The sequence below is a fragment of the Helianthus annuus genome, chromosome 14 (assembly GCF_002127325.2).
Source record: "Helianthus annuus cultivar XRQ/B chromosome 14, HanXRQr2.0-SUNRISE, whole genome shotgun sequence".
Lineage (NCBI taxonomy): Eukaryota > Viridiplantae > Streptophyta > Magnoliopsida > Asterales > Asteraceae > Helianthus > Helianthus annuus.
Window position 1 is genome coordinate 25,302,598 of NC_035446.2, and position 24,453 is coordinate 25,327,050.

The window sequence follows — 24,453 nt, forward strand, 5'->3', positions numbered from 1 at the left end:
TTTTAAAGCTCGGAAATATCTGCGAAAGCACTATGTGGCTTTCTTAGCACATGTCACAGCAGATAAAGGCAAGGGTAAGACTATTTCAGATATTCCTGTCGTTCGGGATTATTCTGAAGTTTTTCCTGAAGAGTTACCTGGTCTACCTCCAGCACGCCAAGTCGAGTTCCGTATTGATCTCGTACCTGGTGCAAATCCCATTGCCAGAGCTCCATACCGTCTTGCACCATCAGAGATGCAAGAATTATCTAAGCAGCTTCAGGAGCTCTCTGACAAAGGTTTTATCCGTCCTAGCTTTTCACCTTGGGGTGCTCCCGTTCTCTTTGTAAAGAAGAAGGATGGATCTTTTAGGATGTGTATCGATTATCGTGAGCTTAACAAGCTTACCATCAAGAATCGATATCCCCTACCTCGCATTGATGATCTCTTTGATCAATTGCAAGGCGCTTCTTATTTTTCAAAGATTGATCTACGATCTGGATATCATCAGCTTCGTGTGCATGAAGAAGACATTCCCAAGATAGCGTTCCGTACTCGTTATGGACATTATGAGTTCACAGTCATGCCGTTCAGTTTGACTAATGCTCCTGCTGTTTTCATGGACTTGATGAATAGGGTCTGCAAACCTTATTTGGATAAGTTCATCATCGTTTTCATCGATGACATTTTGATATATTCTAAGACGCGAGCTGATCATGAACAACATCTTCGTCTTACATTGGAACTCCTAAAGAAAGAGCAACTTTTCGCCAAATTCTCCAAGTGTGAATTCTGGCTTAAAGAAGTTCAATTCTTAGGACACATTGTCAACGAACAAGGTATTCATGTAGATCCCTCCAAGATCAGTGCGATTAAGGATTGGGATACACCTACTACCCCTACTGAGGTTCGCTTTTTTCTTGGTCTAGCGGGTTATTACCGCCGCTTCATTGAGAACTTCTCAAAGATTGCAGTTCCTCTAACTGCTCTAACTCAGAAGAACAAGCCATTTGATTGGGGAGTCAAACAAGAGGAAGCATTTCTGACTTTGAAACAAAAGCTTTGCGACACGCCTGTCCTAACATTGCCTGAGGGCAATGATGATTTCGTCGTTTATTGTGACGCATCTAAATTAGGTCTTGGCTGCGTCCTGATGCAAAGAAACAAAGTCATAGCATACGCATCAAGGCAGTTGAAGATACATGAGAAAAACTACACCACTCATGATCTTGAGTTGGGTGCAGTTGTCTTCGCTCTTAAGATCTGGAGACACTATTTGTACGGTACAAAATGTGTGGTTTTCACTGACCACAAAAGTCTTCAACATATCTTCAATCAAAAGGAACTCAACATGAAGCAAAGACGTTGGGTTGAACTTCTAAATGACTATGACTGCGAAATTCGCTACCATCCCGGTAAGGCGAATGTCGTAGCCGATGCATTGAGTCGCAAGGAACGTACTAAGCTTCATTGTGTACGTGTCCAATCTGTTATTCAAACCGATATCCAAGCTCGTATTTCTCAGGCTCAACAAGCTTGTGTTTCACAAGGTTTGATGGATAAGGAATTTCCTTATCACATAACACCTGCTCTTGAACTGAAGGACAATGGATCATATTACTTCATGGACCGTTTGTGGGTCCCGAGCCAAGATAATCTTCGTACCCTGCTTATGGATGAAGCCCATAAGTCTCGTTATTCTATTCATCCTGGCTCAGATAAGATGTATAAGGATCTTCGTATACAGTATTGGTGGCCTGGTATGAAGAAAGACATTGCCTTATACGTATCCAAATGCCTTACTTGTCTTAAGGTTAAGGCTGAACATCAGCGTCCTTCCGGGTTATTGGAACAACCAGAGATCCCAGTTTGGAAATGGGAAAACATTACTATGGATCTCATTACTAAACTCCCGCGCACAAAGAAAGGTCACGATGCCATCTGGGTAGTCGTTGATCGTCTTACAAAGTCAGCGCATTTCTTGCCAATCCGTGAGGATTTTTCGGCTGACAAACTTGCTCAAATCTACGTGGATGAAATTGTAGCACGACATGGTGTTCCTTTGAACATCATTTCTGACAGAGATGCTCGTTTCACTTCTCATTTTTGGAGAACCATGCAATCTGCTATGGGGTCTCAACTCAATTTGAGCACAGCTTATCATCCGCAAACGGATGGTCAATCTGAAAGAACAATCCGGACACTGGAGGATATGCTTAGAGCTTGTGTGATCGATTTTGGTGGTAGATGGGATTCACATCTTCCATTGATTGAATTCTCCTACAACAACAGTTATCACTCCAGCATCAACATGGCTCCTTTCGAGGCTCTCTATGGTCGAAAATGTCGTTCACCGGTCTGCTGGAATGAGATTGGCGAGGCTCAGCTTACTGGACCTGCCCTCATTTTAGAGACAACAGATAAGGTTAAGAAAGTTCGTGATAACCTTCAGATAGCTAGAAGCCGTCAAAAGAGTTATGCGGACCTAAAACGCAAACCCTTGGATTTTCAAGTCGGTGATCGTGTATTACTTAAGGTCTCACCTTGGAAAGGTGTGATCAGATTTGGAAAGAAAGGAAAACTTGCACCTAGATACGTTGGACCATTCAAGATCGTCGAAAGAATCGGTAAGGTAGCCTACAGACTTGAGTTACCTCCTGAACTTGGAAATGTTCATCCAACTTTTCACGTGTCCAATCTCAAGAGGTGTTTAGCTGATGAGAACCTCCACATACCGCTTGACGAGATTCGTGTTGATAAAACACTGAAATTTGTTGAGAAACCGGTAGAAATCATGGAACGTGAAGTCAAGTGGCTCAAACGCAAGCGCATTCCTTTGGTCAAGGTTCGTTGGGAATCAAAGCGTGGACCCGAGTTTACTTGGGAACGTGAAGATCAAATGAAGGCAAAATATCCGCATCTTTTTCCACGAGTTTCCTCTAAATAAATTTCGGGACGAAATTTCCACAAGTAGGGGAGACTGTAACATTTGTGCTTGTAATCATTATGAACAGTTCAATTATCAATAAAACAATGTTATTTTATCCCAATGATTGTTTGATTGTGTTTTACATTTTTCATATTTTAACTTTTGTTCAATTTCAAACTCTACATCGCTTTCTAGAGAATTATACGCAAACTAGTATGTAAACGTACTCAGTTTAACGCGACAAATACTCCGGAACATCAACATATACTCAACATACCTTAAATAACCTTTACATAACTTAGAAATAAGTTTTGAAGGCTTTGGTATGGCAAAAACAAGTTAATTCGCTTACAGGGACTAAACTTGACAAACTGCGAAAGTATGCCAATTGAAACTGTAACGAACATTCCGGAACATGTCCTAAGTTAAACATACCATAAATATCCTTTACATAGCTTAGAAATAGGCTTTGAGGGGTTTGGTATGCTAAAACAAACTTTTGGATCATTCAGGGGCTAAAAGTGTCAAAAAGTGCACAAGTTTGCACTTTCGCGCATAACTTACGTTCTGAATACATCCGGACATCCAAAAATTTATGTAAGCATCCTAGTATTATGCCTTAGTGTTTGGCATGAGAAAAGTCCATTCGTCGCGCAATTTGGATCGTCTTTCGCGCTTATGCGCATTCCGTCGTAATTAACCGAACATCGCGACCGTACGGCCAAACGAAACGACATCCGACATATTTTTTAGCACATTTTCAGTTCCCTATACTTTAACATCATTTTAGAGCTTTGAAATGGAGTTAACGGGGCTTAAACGTGCCAAAAACGCATCAAATACCAAGTTTTGGTGCTGCTGGGACTAAAATGGTAAATCTGCCAAACTAGGGGCTTACGGACCGTAAGCCAAAGCCCATACGGTCCGTAAGGGGTCCCCAGTACAGCAGAACCCACATTTAATGCTGATTGGCTCTTCAAATCGCGAAAGGTCCGATTGCCTTTTCACCCAATGAAAGGCCAAGGGCCATATTCAGTGAATCTAGCATTGTAACACATGTACGCACAAGATCATGGCACGATATTCGATAAAACGATCCTAACGGTTCCACTTTTCCTGTAAATACCCCCCCCCTTTTGTGTAAAAATCACAAGAATCAGATCTAAAAAGCTCTAAGTTGAAGTATTGCTTCATACCTGAGTTTCTCTGATCTCGATTAGCATTCGGGGACTCTCCGTAAGTATTCTTTCATTGTTTTATCGCTTTTCAAGTCCGAAAGTCGACGTTTTGTTGACTTTCTGCATTGACCAGCTTATGGTCGATGCGAAGTTCATTGGAACTTCATAACGTGAGCGTGATCACCATGGTTATGGTCCATAGTGACCATACCTACTGATTACCCCGTTATCTAGGCTCAGTGACGAGTCGTAGTTTCGGCCAAAATGCGCATTCTTGCGTGTTTTGTAACCAAACTACTCGTGAGCATCAAAGCCGTTTGTTTTGATGCCAAACCTGTTTTCTAAACTTAGTTAAGCATGTTCTAACATGCTTAGCTCGTCACTTTTAGTATAGTGCTTATATAGGGTCGTAAGGTAAGCGATCTAAACCATCGCTTATACTTTCGAACCCGACCTATTTGGTCGATCATTAGGATCCGACCAAACACATTAGGTGACCATAGCTATAACCTTCCGAGGTTATACCTTGTGGTCACGATGTTAGGCGTTCCATACGCGTTCTACGCGAACGACGCGTTAGGGTAGCATAAGCTATCTAAACGGGTCGTGATGGGTCGCAAGCACTTAGGTTAGGTTTCATTTTAGTATGTAGGCTTTGTTAAACCATATTACACGAGTCCCCATACTCGTTTGGTTTACGAACCCGCATACTATCCGATCCTTCCGATTTGGTCCGGTATATTAACATAGCTACCTATTAGGTGCCGTTTGATATCCCGTGATCTTTAGCATTATCTGGTTATATTACAAGGAAGTCAAAGCAATCTCAGGTGAGTACATTGAACCCCTCTTTTACTGTTTTCTAAACTGTTTTGGGGTGAAACACATGTGCCTAACTGTTACATTCATGCTTTCCATGTTTTCACATCATATGCCTGCTATGTTGTTAGTACATTATAGTACACGATTTCATTACATTTCATGCTATGTATGCCCATTGTGTGCGTACATAGTACATTGATTTACATTACGTTTCTGTTGCATATGTTTACTCAGCATATGGACACATTGATTTACATGAACATTTCTGTTGCATATGTTTACTCAGCATATGGACACATTGATTTACATGAACATTTCTGTTGCATATGTTTACTCAGCATATGGACACATTGATTTACATGAACATTTCTGTTGCATATGTTTACTCAGCATATGGACACATTGATTTACATGAACATTTCTGCTTCGTATGTTTACTTAGCATACTTAGTACAATTGTTTACATCACATGCCTTCATTTTGTTATGACATTTGGTTTGTTTAACATGGGACAATACATTCATTAACATTGATCACGCCGTTCGTTAGTAGGTAGTGGTACCATAGGAATTGACAACTCCCATTCCGGAAGTCCTGGGTTTGATAGGACTGGAAGGAATGACCGAATTCGATATACATAACTTAGATAAACCTTTAATTTGTTTAAGGGTTTATCGCCGCAGTCTCAAGGCTTGGATGTATGCATAGTTTACAATACCGCATAAATGTTAATATCAATAGAGCATGCATTTTTCCACAGAACATAACGTTGATTTAAACCACGTTTTACTTCAACAACTTGTCTTGTGCATTTTACATATGGTTTAAGTTGATACATTTTGCTTACCATACATGATACATTTTGGGGAACACATTACATGATTTACATTAAACATAAACACGTTGACATTGACATACACATTTGGTGGTTTACGTTGAACATAAACATTTGACATGGTTTACACAATAACACTTGACATTTGGTTTATACATGAACAATTTACATGGTGGATTGGTTTGGGTAAATGGTTTGAGTAACGTGGAGTATGTAATATGATGCAAACATGGTGGATACGCCGCTGGTACTTCCTATATATAAATGTTTGCATAATATTACATATCTTGGCGTTATCTAAATCATTTCAGTTTAGACATATAACATTTTATACCAATAACATACTTTTCATAAAACATTGTCTTACAAAACAACTTATTATATTCAACGCATTTCACTTGCTTACTCGTTTAACCTTGCACTTATCTATACATATCATTTGATGTTATCATTTTTCAAATGGTTTACAAAGCAAGACAAATTACAAGGTTCATGACTGACTGTTATTAAACATTCTTTAAAACTCAAGTCATGAATCCCATTTTCACAAAACCTATGTATCTCACAGGCATTTTTATGCTGACGTACCTACTTTCACATGTGTTTTTAGGAGCTATTCCATAGGACGTTGATCATGATTCTAGGGCGGACCTGTGCCTTAGAGACTAAAACTGAAGATAGACTTAGTTAACTATGTTATAAACTCTTTGTTTTCCTGTTTGAGACAATGTACTACCGTTGTTGATAAATAAAAATGTAACTTTAATTTCCATGGTTGTATAACAATTAATTCTGTCCACAACACTCCCCGACGTTTTCCGCCGCGGTTGCATGTTACACGCGGTCGGGGTGTGACATGCAGTTAGGTATAATAAAGACCCAATCATGCTTCTATATAAGGTCTGATCAACCAAATCATCCTTTTCTTTAGACATGACCAATTTATTGGTTGCAATGGGTGTACTACATGGCTTACAATCATCCATATCAAATTTCTTTAAAAGTTCTTTGGCATATTTGCCTTGATGGATGAAAGTACCATTTTGCAGCTGCCTTACTTGGAGACCAAGAAAGCACTGGAGTTCACCCATTGCACTCATTTCAAAATCAGTTGTCATGAGTTGTCTGAACTCTTCACATATTTTATTACATGTGCTTCTAAAAATGATGTCATCCACATAAATTTGGACAATCATCAAATCCTTTCCTCTCCATTTTAAAAACAGTGTTTTATCAATCCTGCCTCTGGTGAAACCAATGGAAAGAAAAAAGGTGGACAGAGTATCATACCAGGCCCTTGGTGCTTGTTTCAAGCCATACAAAGCTTTATTCAGCTTGTAGACATGATCTGGATTAAATGGATCCTCAAAACCTGGAGGTTGACAAACATAAACCTCCTCTTGAATCTTACCATAGAGGAATGCACATTTGATATCCATTTGATACACCTTGATGTTGTGGTTGACAGCAAAGGCCAGAAAGAGTCTGATAGCTTCAAGTCTTGCTACAGGGGCAAATGTTTCATCATAGTCAATGCCCTCTTCTTGTCTGAAACCTTGAACCACAAGCCTGGCTTTATTCTTGACAACAATACCCCTTTCATCAGTTTTATTTTTGAAGACCCATTTTGTGCCAATAGGACTCACACCCTCTGGCAATGGAACAAGCTCCCATACTTGTTGTCTTCTAAACTGTTGGAGCTTCTCTTGCATGGCTTCTACCCAGCTGTTGTCTTTTAGTACCTCTTGGTACTTGACTGGCTGATGGAGTGATAGAAAACCAGCAAAAAGACAAATATTTTGGGATTGCCTTCTTGTGAGCACCCCTTCATTGATGTTGCCAATGATTTGATCTGGTGGATGAGATTTCAAGAAGATGAGCTCTCCTTGGTATGGAATAATGGCATTGAGTGGTGAGGGCTGCAGATGTGTATCATCTGAGCTAACCACTGCTGGTGACTTTGATGACCCAGCAGTGGCTTCAAAAGGTGGTGGCATAGGGGGTAAAGGTGTGGACACCTGCTGACTTTGATCCACTGTTTGAGGACTTTTGTCAGCAGTGTTTGATGAGGTGGAAGCAGTGGTTAAAGGGCTACTTTGGTCAACAACTGTTGAGGTAGTAGTGGTTGAGCTTTGACAACTGTTTTGAACAACTGATGCTCTCCCTATTGAAGCAGACTTTTGAGGAATGATGATCTTATATCCATAGTCTGGTGATGAATCTTCTGATGGACCTGCACTGTTAGTCTTGACAGTAGTATTTTCAAAAGTGAATTTTTCAAGATCAAACAATTCTGTAGGATTTGCAGGGATTTTCATTGATGAAAGTTCATTGAACTTTACATTCAAAGTCTCTTCCACTGCTTTGGTTCATGTATTGAATACTTTGTAGGCCTTAGCAGTGGTTGAGTATCCCAGGTGGTATCCCATATCAATTTTGGCTGCAAACTTTGAGATAGAATCTTTTAAGTTTAGAATGAAACATGGGCAACCAAAAACTTTGAAATATGAGATTAATGGCTTTATTTTATACAGAATTTCATAAGCAGTCTTTTTGTGCCTAGGGTTGATTAAAACTCTGTTTTGGACATAGCAAGCAGTATTTACTGCCTCTGCCCAAAAAGTTAGGCAACCTGAATCTGCAAGCATGGTTCTGGCAGCCTCAATCAATGTTCTGTTCTTCCTTTCAACAACCCCATTTTGCTCTGGTGTTCTAGGGATGTTGTACTGCCTTACAATCCCTTTCTTCACACACAAGGCATCCAACTCCTTATTTTTGAATTCTGTGCCATTGTCACTCCTGAAGACTTTCACTGGAAGGTCAAATTACTTTTCAACCTGTGTCACAAAGTCTTGCAAAATGCCTGCAGTCTCATCTTTTGAGTGTAAAAAGAAGGTCCATGTAAACCTAGAGAAGTCATCAACAATAACCAAGCAATATCTCTTCTTTTTGAGACTCATGACTTGCACTGGGCCAAACAAATCCATGTGCAGCATTTGCAAACACTGGGTTGTTTTAAACTCTTCAATGGGCTTGAAAGAGCTTTTATGTTGTTTTCCTTTTAAACAGGAAACACAATGCCCAGGACAGGAAAACATTTTTTGTGGTAAGCCTCTCACTAAGCCATTTTTTTTTTTGAAATTTCATTGATTTTCTTGAGATTTGTGTGCCCCAGTCTTTTGTGCCATAGCTCTGTCTCTTTGTTAGAGGCAGCTGAGAACAGACATGCATCAGCTCTGGGACACTCTCTTGACATATCAACAACATAAACATTGCCACTTCTTTGAGCAACAAGTTTTGTTTTTCCTGATTTTATTATTGCTTCAATCTTTTCAACCATTTCTGGTCCAACAATCTTACAACACTCCTTTGTGAAGAATGTCCCATACCCCTTGTCACTCATTTGTGAGACACTCAGGAGGTTGAATTTCAGATTGTCTATCAGATTGACATTTTCAAATTTTATATTTCCAGACTGAACTGTACCAGACCCCAGAACTTTCCCTTTACTATTATTCCCAAAGGATATATCACCCCCTCCATGGATTTTGAAATCTTTGAGTAGGGCTTTACATCCTGTCATGTGCCTAGAGCCTTCACTGTCTACAAACCAAAGACTATCTAAGCATGCAGAAGCTCACATGAAGTAAAAGGATTAGTTCATTAAGGTTTCCAAAGCCAATAAGGCTTTGGATAGGGTCTCAACAGTGTCTGGGCTGATGATAGATGCATGGACAGTGGTTAGCTCAGGGGTTTGAACATTTTTGAGAATGTTTTTCTCTAACCACTGTTGGGGGTCTTGACCAATCATCTGTTGATAACCAAAAGGATACCTGTTCACTTTGGGTTTAGAGAGCTTTTTGTAAGTGTCATAAACATGTGGGATCCTATGGTATGATGGTTGTCCCTTACCTCTTTTGAATTGATTGGCAGGGGGTGCATCAGTCACCTGAACATCTCTTTGAACAGATGTTTGGTTCAGCTGTTTGGACTGGGATGAACAGTGGTTGTTTCTTGGTGAACTTAACAGATGATGCTGATGAACTTAAGGATGTTTTTGCAGTGTACTCTTTCTTCTTTTCATCAAAGTTCTTGAGATACACACATTCCTTAGTTTTGTGGTTATTTTTACCATAGATGGTGCAGCTTTCAGCAGAAACAATAACATTTGTTTTGTTTAGATCATGTGCTTTAAGATGAAAACAGTATTTTGTTAGATGATTCTTCTTTTCACAAAAATCACAAAACAGGTTTTTAATCTTTTCTCTTTTCTTCCTTTTCTCAGATTCATTTGCAACAGAGTTTTGAACCTCTGTTGGGATATCTTTGATAGGAATGATTCTTGCTTTTGGAGCTTTTACACCATCAGTGGTTGTGAAATCCATTGGTTTGAAGTTTTCCAGGATATCACACTCATCAGACCATGTGGGTTTAATTGGTATTTCTCAATTTCCTCAAAAGTCAAGGATCCCACAGGTCTTTCCAGAGTAATTTTGTTACCAAGTTTGTCAGTTATTTTAACCTCTTGGCCATTTTTGTTGGTTGGAATTATCTCAGTTGAACCAGCTTGTTTTCCAGCAGTGTTTTCAAGATCATCATATTTTCTATGTCCCATACCAAATTTAACATTGCTTTCAAGCTGTTTTGCAAGCATAACCTCATACCCTTTACAAGACTCTACCCATCTTTCACACGTGATCTGGGTAGACTCCAACTCCTTTTTGCAAACTTGGTATTTTTCTACCATAGTTTGGAGTTGAGTTTTGGTTATGCTCTGCTCTTCTTTTAAACTGCTGATCTCTTTATCTTTTTCAGCCAATTTGTTTCTAAGTTCTTTTAATGACTTTTCAAATTTGACTTCATCAGATAAGATTTTATTCCTAAGGTTTTCATTTACCTCTTTGATGTTAGCAAATGCAATAATACATTTGTCTGAACACAGTTTTTCAAGAACTTGAGGTGATACCTTAACAGTAGCCATCATGGCACAGTCACATTGATGATCACCTTCTTCATCAGCTCTAACTTCTTCCTCACTAGCTTTCTTCTTTTCTTCTTCCTTTTTGTCTTCTTTGGACCAGGGGTCAGACAGTGATTCAAGCAGGGTTTCTGAATTTTCTCCCAGCAGTAGTTCACCAGCAACTGCAGTAACCACTGCTTCAGCAACTTCATCCACTATTTCAGCACTTAGCTGTTCACCTTCAGTTTCAACCCCTTCTGGTATTGACTCTAATGCCATCAAACAAAATTCATCATCAAAAGTATCATTAGAAGCATAGAGAGCAAAATTTTCATCACCAAGTTCATCAGGCATGCTGTTCCAATCCACAAAGCCTTGTGTGAAAAAGCTTTGCTGATCTGGTTGTGTCACTGTTGGAGTAGCTTGTTGAGGTGCAACAGGTTGCACTTGTGCCTGAGGAACAGGGGCCTGAACATACTGAATTTGTGGAACAGTGGTTTGAACATAATGCATAGGCAGAGGGGTTGCAGCATAATGAGCAGTGTTAACATGTGCTGCAGGGGCATATTGGGTATAGTGCACAGTGTTTTGTTGTTGTGGTCTAGGGTTTGAGCCAGGGTGATTATGGGACCAGTGGTTTGACTCCTACATTCCCTAGCAAAATGACCTAGCCTATTACACTTGTAAGACTTGATTTTTGACTTATCCAACCCCACCCTTAAATTCCCGTGAAGCCCTGGGAATTTTCTCCCTGGTCTTTTGTAGAATTGCTTGTTCTAACACTAAGCAAAGCCAAATGATGCAAAATGTCCATTTCTTCTAAGTCAGTGGGATCAAAATGTTGCAAATCATTCAGTTCAAAGCACAAGTTATCTGACATCTGGTTTTCAGTATTTGCAGAGAAAGCATAATTTGCAGAGTGAGAATCAGAGTTGTTAAAATTACCCCCAGCAGTTATGTCAATAAAGTGATCATAACTCTGATCCTTACTGCTGCTACCAGATTCTTCCTGACCAGTGCTGCCAAATGAATAGTCATCAGCAACTTTTCCAGACTCTTGCAACTTCCTTTTCTGGTTTAACACCCTTTCATAGGTCAGGAGTCTACCATGGAGTTGGGTCAGGGTCAGATCTTTGAACTCAGCTGAATTTCTGGTTACAAAAGCAATTGTGTCCCATTTTTCGGGCAGTGATCTAAGGAACCTGCTATTTTGAGTTGCATTTGGAAATGTAACTTTAACAAGCCTTAGTTCACTGATGAGACAACTGAAACGTTCAAATTGTTGGGTTAGTGACTCCCCTTTGATATGACAAAATGTTTCATACTGCTGATTCAGAATTTCCCTGTTGTTTTCAATAACCTCTTCCGTTCCCCCAAATTGTTCCTTCAGTGCATCCCATAATTCTTTGGCACTGTTACAATGTAACAGCCCGGCATAGATTTCATTGGGTAGTGCAGAAGCTATGATGCTAAATGCTTTGGCATCAAGTTCAAACTTCTGAAAATCAGATTCAGTATAATTTTCAGTTGGTTTAGGAACGAACTTTTTGATATCCTCAGCACTTGGCACCATAGGAACATGAGGGCCGAAAACAACAGACCTCCAACATCCAGTGTTCTGTTGAGCAAGGATGTGACACATCCTTCTCTCCCAGATGTTGTATTCATTTCTTTTAAGCATAGGAGGTTTAAAAAGCGAGCCAATGTTATTCTTATCATCTTGAGACTGTGATGATATCCTGGTTGTTTTACAGGCACTGATTAATCAACTTTATTGGTGATTAAACCTTGCTCTGTTTTTCAACAAGACGAACAAACTATCATTATCAACGATTTCGAGCTGAACTATTTACGTCAAAATGATTGTTAAATCAAATTTGACTGTCCAAGCTCTGATACCAATTTTTAGGATCTGAGTTTGGATTGATTGTGATTTGTGTTTGAATTTAGATGAACAATGAAAGAGTAGTGCAGCGGAAATTAAATGGAAGCAAACTTTTCACAATCAAACAGAAGAAATGCTTTCAATCATACATTTTCAACACAGAATGAAATAATTAAATTTATTTCAAACTTTGATTACAATGCATGTATGATTTGAAAACTCCCCCTCAGCCCGAGCTCAGTATTTGTTCGTGCAGGAAGAATGATGGTGAAAGAGCTAAACAGAACAGTACAGAGCACTGTTCTATTTATAGGCACTAGCAAACTACTGAGCATCTAAGCTGACGTCACCATGAAAGTGACATCTAACCTCCTAACAAACTCTTAACAACTGACCTATACAAACACTGCTATACTAACTACTGATGTTACAGTTTATTACATAAAGTAAACATAAACAGCTGTTGCATCCTTCCACTGCTGTGAAACCAGCAGTACTTGTCATGATCAGCAGTGCTTGAAACAAGGCAGTAGATTGAGCAGCAGAGCTTTAGTTCTTCAACAGACTTTGACTTGATCAGCAGTTGTAGGTCAGCAGTTTGCATGATCAGCAGATAGGAGGTCAGCAGATGTTGAAACCACTTTCAAGGGGAGAGACTTGCAACCAAACATCTGCTTATTCTGGATCCACTGCTCTGATCCAGTTTTGGCTTTCATTATCTATTCCTTTGGTAGGGTTCAATCCCAACAATCTCCCCCTGGAACAAATAATGCCAAAACTCTCCATTATTGTAGATCTTTATTGCCTCATCAGCAGTTCCCTTATTTGTCCTTTGAGTTGTAATTCAAAGATAGACGATATATAGTTTATTTGTGATCTGTTAAGACAATGTAATGTTTAATTTTATTCAATATTTTGTATCCATGGTTGTGAAACAATAGCTTCTGTTACAACACTCCCCGACGTTTCAACCACGGTTTGTTGTCCTACGTGGTCGGGGTGTGACAATTTGCTCTATTCCCCAAAGCCTCTATCAAAGCAATGGTCAAAGATTTGGGTCATTAGTTCACTCCCGACCTTCCCAAGTGCGGTGTGAGGGTGCCAAACCTAAATAGCGCAATTAACTAATACCCCCATTGCCTCCTCAGCAACAATCGGTAGAAGGGACTTAAGTGATAGATATGAGTGTATTAACCAACATCCCAATAACCCGACATTCCTCCCTGGAACGTTTACCAGATGTCCCTCCCTAGGACGCATGCTTGGAAAAAGAGCAATGAACTCACCTCGGTTTGCTCGGTTTATTAAGTTACACGTTTCCCAGTTAATCAACCAACCCTACCGTGGTTACCAATGAATATCATTTTCACAATTAAACAAGTCATTATTTTCACAAAGATTGCATTTCTCACAGAATCACAGTATATCAGGTAGCCAATACACCTTTCTAATGCAGTTCACATCTCATGTAATTTTCTCATGTAGCACATAACATAACAGGTGGGTTTGTTATATCAACTAATCGAACCAAGTTTCTTGTTATCATTGGCATGTAACATAGATAGTGTACAAACACAAGTATCTATCATCATTAACATCATAGGCACCTACTATTCAATTCAGTGACTCACACGGCGAAACACCCCTTGTGATGAAAGATCATCTTTCGTCGGGATGCTTGTCGACGAAGGACCCTAGGTTTCGTTGGAGTGCTTGTCGACGAAGGATCCTATGTTTCGTCGATATGTGATGTGACAAAAAACTATATGTTTCGTCAAGCAAAGAGTTACAAATCCAATGGTTACAATTCGACATGTTCTAAAACCCTAATCAACATCAACAGTTACATCATGATCATCGATCAATCATCCAGTTCCCAATTATCATCAACATGCAACAAGGGCCTTAACAATTTGCATACTCATATGATCCTCATTATCATAACAGTCATTCAATTAATACCTACTTATCATTCTAACCAAACAGTAATCATGAGGACATACAAGAACCTTCAACACTCCATCCAACTACCCTAACTATGAATACGGTTAATGAGCGATGAACATTACGCACACAAGATCCAACGTATTCACACATAATCATTACAACACAAATCCACGTATCGGATATAGATCCAAAGAACAAAACAAAACACTAACCTTGATACAAGATAAAACAACAGTGCTTAGGGTAATTAGACCAAGAGGATGATGCTTCGAGAGGGTTTGCTGCCGTCGTTAGGTTTAGAGAGAGTCTAGGGTTTGATAACAATTGACTTACGTATAACTGTGTGAATACAAAATGTATAACTAAGTCATTACTGGGCCGAAGGCCCATACGACGAAATAAAATTCCGGCGAATCAAGGTGATGGCGAAACACCCATGTTTCGTCGAGCACGGTTTGTGGCGAAACACTAATGTTTCGTCTTGTATGGTTTTAATTTGTAAACAGTTTAATTTGTTCATTCACAATAACATAACAATTCATTAATCACATTCATCAATCATCACAACTCTAGTCTTTCAAACAATAACACATTACATAACACAAAACAATTTATCAAAACAGAATTGTCACACAGGAGATACGTAAATGAAGGAACTTGAAATCTCGGGTTATCACATCATCCCCAACTTGAAAGAAATTTCGTCCCGAAATTTGACAAGCAATCCAAAACGGTACGGTGTTAGATCAAGATAACTGTGCATCTTTCGCGGGTGCCACATCATCCCCAACTTGATTGGGAATTTCGTCCCTATATTCACTAGTTGCATTAGATTTGGATTTTTCAGCTGGGAATAAGTGAGGGTACTTGAGCTTCATCCGATCCTCGCGTTCCCATGTGAACTCTGGTCCACGTCTTGAGTTCCAACGAACCCTCACGATCGGAATTCGACTATGTTTACAGACCTTGACTTCCTGATCCATAATCTCTATTGGTTCCTCGACAAACTACAACTTGTCGTCAATCTTCAATTCTTGAAACGGTACCACAAGTGTTTCATCGGACAAACACTTCTTTAACTGAGAGACATGGAAGACATCATGGACGTTACCCAACTCAGCAGGTAACTCTAAATTGTAGGCCACTTTACCAATTCGCTACAGAATTTTGAATGGCCCTACATAACGAGGGTTAAGCTTGCCGCGTTTTCCAAAATGCACCACACCCTTCCACGGTGAGACCTTCAACATAACACGATCATTAACTGCGAACTCCAAAGGTTTTCTACGCTTATCGGCGTAGCTTTTCTGACGATCACGCGCTGCCACCATACGATTCCTTATCTGAACAATTTTCTCGGAGGTTTCAAGTACAAGTTCCGGGCCTGTAATCTAGCTCTCACCCACCTCAGCCCAACAGAGAGGTGAACGACATTTCCACCCGTACAATGCTTCGAATGGAGCTGCCTGGATACTGGTATGGTAACTATTGTTGTAAGAAAACTCTATTCACGGCAAGTGTTTCTCCCAACCCTTGCCAAAATCAATTACGCATGCTCGTAACATATCCTCAAGTGTCTGGATGGTTCGCTCACTTTGACCATCCCTCTTCGGGTGATAAGCAGTGCTCATGTCGAGACGCGAGCCGAATGATTTGTGCATCGACTGCCACAAATCTGAGATGAAACGCGGGTGACGGTCAGAAATAACAGAGGTCGGTACCCCGTGCCTAGAAACCACTTCCTTCAAATAAACAGCTGCAAGTTGTGAGAACTTATCCGTTTCCTTGATTGCTAGAAAATGTGCAGACTTCGTGAGACGATCAACGATCACCCAGATGGTATCGTTCCCGTTTTGAGTTCTAGGTAGCCCAGTGACAAAATCCATGGCAATTTGCTCCCAGTTCCACATGGGTATCTCTGGTTGTTGAAGTAGGCCTGAGGGTTTCTGATATTCCACCTTGACTTTTGAGCATGTCAAACACTTACTCACATAAGTCGCAATGCGAGCTTTCATCTTCGGCCACTAATACAAGACTTTAAGGTCCTGATACATCTTATCCGATCCTGGGTGAACAGAGTATCGAGACTTGTGTGCTTCGCCCATCACAAGTTCTCTAAGGTTACCAAACAAAGGAATCCATACACGCTCCACGAAGTAGAGGATACCATCCAACCTCTCTACAAGTCGTTTTTCCATGCCCCTTAGGTACTCTGCTTCAATGTTTTCTTCTTTCAATGCTTCAGTTTGTGCAAAACGGATCTGGTCAGGCAAGTTAGAATGGATAGTGAGCTGCAGGGCGTGAACACGTTTGGGTTTTGATTCCTTTCGACTGAGAGCGTCAGCTACAACGTTAGCCTTACCCGGATGATACTTGATTGCATAATCGTAGTCATTTAAGAGTTCTACCCAGCGACGCTGTCGCATATTCAATTCCTTCTAGTCAAAGATATGCTAAAGGCTCATGTGGTCGGTATAAATTGCGCATTTTGTACCGTACATGTAATGCCTCTAGATTTTGAGCGCAAACACCACGGCTCCCAACTCTAAGTCGTGTGTCGTATAATTCCTCTCGTGAACCTTCAACTGTCGAGTGGCGTAGGCTATTACCTTCTCGCGTTGCATCAACACGCAACCGAGACCCTGAATAGAAGCATCACAATATACCACGAAATCTTCTGTGCCTTCAGGTAAAGATAAGATCGGTGCGCCGCAGAGCTTTTGTTTCCACAACTTAAAAGCATCTTCTTGTTTCGTTCCCCACGAGTATACAACACCTTTCTATGTTAGCGAGGTAAGAGGTTGAGCAATCTTCGAGAAGTCTTTAATAAATCTGCGATAGTACCCAGCGAGACCAAGAAATTGTCGCACCTCCGAAGGAGTCTTCGGTGCCGCCCAATTTCTGATAGCATCAATCTTAGCAGGATCCACGTGTATCCCCGATTCATTCACAATGTGGCCAAGGAAGTGTACCTCTCGAATCCAGAAGTCACACTTAGAAAATTTTGCGTAGAGCTGCTCCTTCCTCAGAAGTTCCAAAATAAGAAGTAAGTGTCGCTCGTGATCTTCCTTGCTCTTTGAATAGATCAGAATGTCGTCGATAAACACAATAACGAAGTCGTCGAGATACGGTTTACATACGCGGTTCATGAGGTCCATGATGACCGCTGGCACGTTCGTCAACCCAAACGGCATAACTAAAAACTCGTAATGTCCATACCACGTTCGAAAAGCCGGTTTAGGAACATCCTCCTCTCGGACCCTCATCTGATGATAGCCCGATCTTAAGTCGATCTTCAAGTAAAAACTTGACCCCTGCAACTGGTCAAACAAGTCGTCGATTCGTGGTAAAGGATAGCGATTCTTGAAAGTCACCTTGTTGAGCTCCCGATAATCAATACACATACGAAAGGACCCGTCCTTCTTCTTCACAAACAAAACTGGGGCTCCCCAAGGTGAAGAACTTGGTCGAATAAAACCCATGTCCAATAACTCTTGCAGTTGATTAGACAACTCCTGCAACTCTCCAGGTGCTAAATGATAAGGAGCACGAGCAATTAGAGCCGCTCCTGGTGCACGATCAATCTGAAATTCCACTTGACGATGAGGAGGTAAACCAGGTAATTCCTCAGAAAATACATCAGGAAATTCACGAACAATTGGCAGGTCTTCGATCTTTCTCTCTTCGGACGGAGTATCAGTAACAAGTGCTAGAATAGCAGGATACCCCTTTCGTAGACACTTCTGCGCTTGCGTAGCTGAGATGATACCGACCATCGCCCCACTGCGATGCCCTTGAACCGATAACGATTCTCCATCGGGGAGAGGAATACGTACGATCTTCTCCTTACATAGAATCGCAGCTTGATGCTTAGACAACCAATCTGTACCAACCATTACATCACAACTACCGAGGGTAATAGGAAGGAGGTCAATATCAAACACTTGACTCACAAGGTCTAGCTTACATCCCATAAGAACGTGTGAGGCTTCAATTGTTTTACCATCGGCTAATTCTACTACATGCTTAGCTTCTAGAGGTGTTGGAGCTAACCCTAATCGTTGAATGAACTCTAAGGACACATAACTCCAATCGGAACCAGAATCAAATAATACTGAAGCAAAGAGGTTGTTCACAGAAAACGTACCAGTCATGACATTGTCGTCGTTCCTAGCATCACCAGCACCAATCATGAATACCCTTCCACGAGATCCATTGCCCCCATTGTTGCCATTATTGTTGTTCCCAGCATTGTTGTTGTTCTGACAATTGTTGTTATCGTTGGCATTCTGATTCAGCTGAGGGCAATCCCGTTTAATATGACCCTCATCCCCACACTGGTAACACCCCTTCTTAAAGCCTTGGTTCTGATGGGGCTGATGCCTTTGCTGTTGTTGATGTTGCTGATTCTGTTGCTGGTTTTGCTGCTGCTGCTTCGGGTACGGAGCTCTACAGTCTTTTGCCGTATGACCCACCTTATCACACCGGTGGCAAGCTCGGACACACGGCGCATGATGATTATACCCACACTTGTTGCATTTCGGCTTCCTACCAACATAGAAGCCTTGACTCTGATTGCTGCCCTGGCCTTGGTTAACTGAGGACGACTGACTGAAACTACGGTTATTGCTGTTGTCAGGCCTTTTCTGAGATTAACTTGCACTGGTTGCTTTGTTAGCATCGTTCCATTTACGCTTGTTATCACTAGCAGGTGTGGTACCTGTAGCTGCAGGGGTAGTAGCAGAAACACGGGGCAGTAGCGACCCACTCTCGACCTCCTGGTCAGTAATCTTGTGTGCTAAACGGATAATCTGGGGCAGATTGTTAAGGTTTGCAATAGTGACCAAACTCTTTACTGCTGGTGCCAAGCCTTTGATGTACAACTCAATTCTTCGAGGTAAGGGTCGAGACAAGTTAGGGCACATGTTTGCTAGCTCATGTGACCTCTTTGTGAACGCTTCAATTTCAGACCCCTCCATCTTCAGATTGTAGTATTCGTTCTCAAGTTTCTGAATCTCATCACGAGGACAATACTCCTCCCGCATCAACTCCTTGAAGTCATCCCAAGTGGTTGCATTAGCCATTTCAATACCCAACATCTGCACTTGAGCATTCCACCAGGTCAGAGCACCATCCTCCAATGTGCCAGTAGCATACTTCACCCGGTCCCCCACGGGACATTTACACATAGCGAACACTGACTCAGCTTTCTCGAACCATCGAAGTAGCCCCACTGCCCCTTCAGTCCACTGAAGGTCTGTGGCTTACAATCCATAAATGTCTTAAACGTGCAAGCAGACGGATTGTTCTGATTCTGATTCGCTTGCTGACCTAATAAACGAAAATGAGAGATACAGCACACGGGTAAGAGTTGTGTACGTGACACAAGAATAAAGAAGATTTGGCACATACCGTACCAGCTTGATAGGCTGCCAATGCCTCAGCCACACGTGTGTTGATCAAGTTTGTCAACTCGGCCTGAGTCATCGTAATGTGACCACGTCCATGATTTTGTCCGCTCATGATTCTATATATGAGAAAAGGGAAAAGTTAAGGGTTGAGATAAGGTAGGAGTCAAAGCTCATGAAGACTTCTACAGACTACTAAGTTTACATCAATCAACAGAGCGGAACCCCTTTTTCACACTCGTTAAGGCCCATTGGGACTCACATGCACGCCACCTTATTATTATGTGTGCACCCATAATAACAATGTGATTTGCATATTTATCTCAGCTCCCCCTAACTTATGCTAAAAGGTTCCTCAAATCCGAGAAGCAAAACACATGACACCACAAAACGTAAACCACGAAAGTCTAACGAGATATCACACTGTGACTCTACCAATCACATAACCTAGGCAAGTACGCATGAGTTCAGTTTGTAGTGCAAAGTGTGCAATCACATGCAACATCATACACTAGTGTACTCTAGATATGCTATGCAATAAGTAAGCGAAAGACCAACCTTGCAATCTGGAGCTGAGTGTCATGGTCGATTTCGAAGCTGCTTGGTTATAGTCTGGTTTTATAAAAATGTTTTAAAACCTAGTTCACTATAACTAGTGGCTCTGATACCGGACTGTCACACCCCTAAAATACCACATGCGGAAACACCACGGGACGTGTGACGTACCAGGATCCAAGCCACCAATCACATTGAACTAATAATAAATATTTAAATAAAACATCCGATTCATTTCATAATATAAATCCAAGTCATAAGTTAAAACCAAAGTAAACGTTCAGCGGAAGCATAAGATTATTCGTTGTTCAAATGTTTCAAAACAATGTACTAAACCAAGAATAAATATCCAAGAGTTGTGACCCATGACCAATCCAGCACTCCCAGATAGCAAGTTCCATGTCCAAGAACCTAACGACCTGCAAGCATGCAGACAAGTGTGTCAGACGACGCTGGTGAGTTCAAAGTTTGTTAACACGTTTTAGTTACCAGATATGAGTATAAAACATTTCAACGATTTGATGTTGTTAATAACTCGATTACCGCAGAAGGCTCCAGATTATTTGCCCTATTCCCCAAAGCCTCTATCAAAGCAATGGTCAAAGATTGGGGTCATTAGTTCACTCCCGACCTTCCCCGGTGCGGTGTGAGGGTGCCAAACCTAAATAACGCTATTAACTAATACCCCCATTGCCTCCTCAGCAACAATCGGTAGAAGGGACTTAAGTGATAGATATGAGTGTATTAACCAACATCCCAATAACCCGACATTCCTCCCTGGAACGTTTACCAGATGTCCCTCCCTAGGACGCATGCTTGGAAAAAGAGCAGTGAACTCACCTCGGTTTGCTCGGTTTGCTAAGTTACACGTTTCCCAGTTAATCAACCAACCCTACCGTGGTTACCAATGAATATCAATTTCACAATTAAACAAGTCATTATTTTCACACAGATTGCATTTCTCACATAATCATAGTATATCAGGTAGCCAATACACCTTTCTAATGCCAGTTCACATCTCATGTAATTTTCTCATGTAGCACATAACATAACAGGTGGGTTTGTTATACCAACTAATCGAACCAAGTTTCTTATTATCATTGACATGTAACATAGATAGTGTAGACACACAAGTATCTATCATCATTAACATCACAGGCACCTACTGTTCAATTCAGTGACTCACACGGCGAAACACCCCTTGTGATGAAAGATCATCTTTCGTCGGGATGCTTGTCGACGAAGAACCCTAGGTTTCGTCGGAGTGCTTGTCGACGAAGGACCCTATGTTTCGTCGATATGTGATGTGACGAAAAACTATATGTTTCGTCGAGCAAAGAGTTACAGATCCAATGGTTACAATTCGACATGTTCTAGAACCCTAATCAAGATCAACAGATACATCATGATCATCGATCAATCATCCAGTTCCCAATTATCATCAACATGCAACAAGGGCCTTAACAATTTGCATACTCATATGATCCTCATTATCATAACAGTCATTCAATTAATACCTACTTATCATTCTAACCAAACAGTAATCATGAGGACATACAAGAACCTTCAAGACTCCATCCAACTACCCTAACTACGAATACGGTTAATGAGCGATGAACATTACGCACACAAGATCCAACGTATTCACACATAATCATTACAACACAAATCCACATATCGGATATAGATCCAAAGAACAAAACAAAACACTAACCTTGATACAAGATAAAACAACAGTGCTTAGGGTAATTAGACCAAGAGGATGATGCTTCGAGAGGGTTTGCTGCCGTCGTTAGGTTTAGAGAGAGTCTAGGGTTTGATAACAATCGACTTACGTATAACTGTGTGAATACAAAACGTATAACTAAGTCATTACTGGGCCTCCTCTGGGCCGAAGGCCCATACGACGAAATAAACTCCCGGCGAATCAAGGTGATGGCGAAACACCCATGTTTCGTCGAGCACGGTTTGTAGCGAAACACTAATGTTTCGTCGTGTATGGTTTTAATTTGTAAACAGTTTAATTTGTTCATTCACAATAACATAACAATTCATTAATCACATTCATCAATCATCACAACTCTAGTCTTTCAAACAATAACACATTACATAACACAAAACAATTTATCAAAACAGAATTGTCACACAGGAGATACGTAAATGAAGGAACTTGAAATCTCGGATTATCACATCATCCCCAACTTGAAAGAAATTTTGTCCCGAAATTTGACAAGCAATCCAAAAAGGTACGGTGTTAGATTAAGATGGCTGTGCATTTTCCGCGGGTGCCACAATAAGTCTATTGTCTTCAAGTAGCAAGTCGTTGCTAAAGGGAAGGTACCCTTGTTAGTGACTTTAAAGTGTCATGACCTGTTGGGGGCAGCTATGTGTAGCTAGAGCACCGCTAGCTGTCTGCGTTGAGAACTTATCAGAGACCGTCCAAGTGGGAGCTGTTGGATATTTATGTCTGGTTCGATAAGTCAACGCTGTCGACCGGGTCTTGACCCGTAAGAGTTACACCGTGGGCAACGAACTAAAAATCCACTTAACTAATTTAACTGGTAATTGCGAACGATACACAGGTATTAAACTGAGAGACGGGTACATGGACCGGGTGAGACAAGAGCATTCTTCTACGCCACTTGTCGCGCGTGCACTCTTGCATCGCCACTTGTCGCGCACCTAGATCTCGGCCAATGGCATTACATGCACTATGCATGTCCGCCACTTGGCAAACATGCATAGATCTTCATCCCCTATTTATGTGATGGTTGGTCTTGCATTTTGAGGGTTGGATGAACAAGGAAAAAGGCTCTCATAACACCACAACCAAAACCGGCCACAACCGCCTCGGGTTGCCTACCGCCGCCGACCCACCCTGCTGCCGCCACTGATCGCTGCCGGTCACCGCCGCCGCTACACGGGTTCGCACTCGCATCTCGATCGTTTGTATCACTAGAACTTGTTCGTTGAACCTCGGTGTCTCAACCGGTTATTCACTAACCGAAGGTATATCTAAACCCCCTATGGTTGATGTTCTATTTCGTGTTTGCATGTTGGTGATCTTGTTCCATTGCGGATATCCCTTGGTATAAAAGTGTTCATATTTTGTATATTGTTACTCATGCTTCTGTTGCTTAAAAATGTATGTATATATATTTTTCACTAGTTAAAGTTTATCTTAACTAATATATATACATGTACACTTACTTGTCAAAAGTGTTTTGACTATTTATTTGTAACAAATAAATATATATACGTATATGAACCGGGTTCATAAAATTAAAAATAAAAATTTATACCAGGGACATCCTTCAGGGCTTTTTCACTTCTTCTTTGGGCACAATAATTGTGAGCACTCCATTTTCCATGGCAGCCTTCACCTGATCCTTTTTAGCACTCAATTAGCCTAGTGCTTCTCACACGATCCTAACCCTATTCATATATTTGTTATAAATAATAAATACATATTTATATTTATTTGTATATTTAGAAAGTGTTTTATCAAATAACAATATAATGAAAACAAAATAACAATAAAAATAAAAATAAAAATAAAAACATTTGTTAAATGTACAAATAAAAATACTAATTTAAGAGGGAAGAAAGTTTGAGGTTAGGGGTTAGTTTTGTTTATATGAGTAATTACATAAATAACCCTTTAAACAATAAAAGAAGTTTGTAATTTACATAAACAGCCCCTAAGGTGTACAAAAACCAAAATGCCTTTACATTTAACTAGAAAAATGTAACAGAGCTAATGTTAGGGGCCAAAACCATTACAAAATGCAACCTTAGGGTCTAATATGTCAAAAGAATCTTTTTTTGGAGTGAAAGGGTTAAACGCCTTAAACCGCAAGGGCCAAAATAGTAATTTACTCTTAAAAAAATAGCTTAAAAGGAAACAGCCTAAAAGTCGCCAAAGTGTAAATGAAACCATTATAATTTCACAATC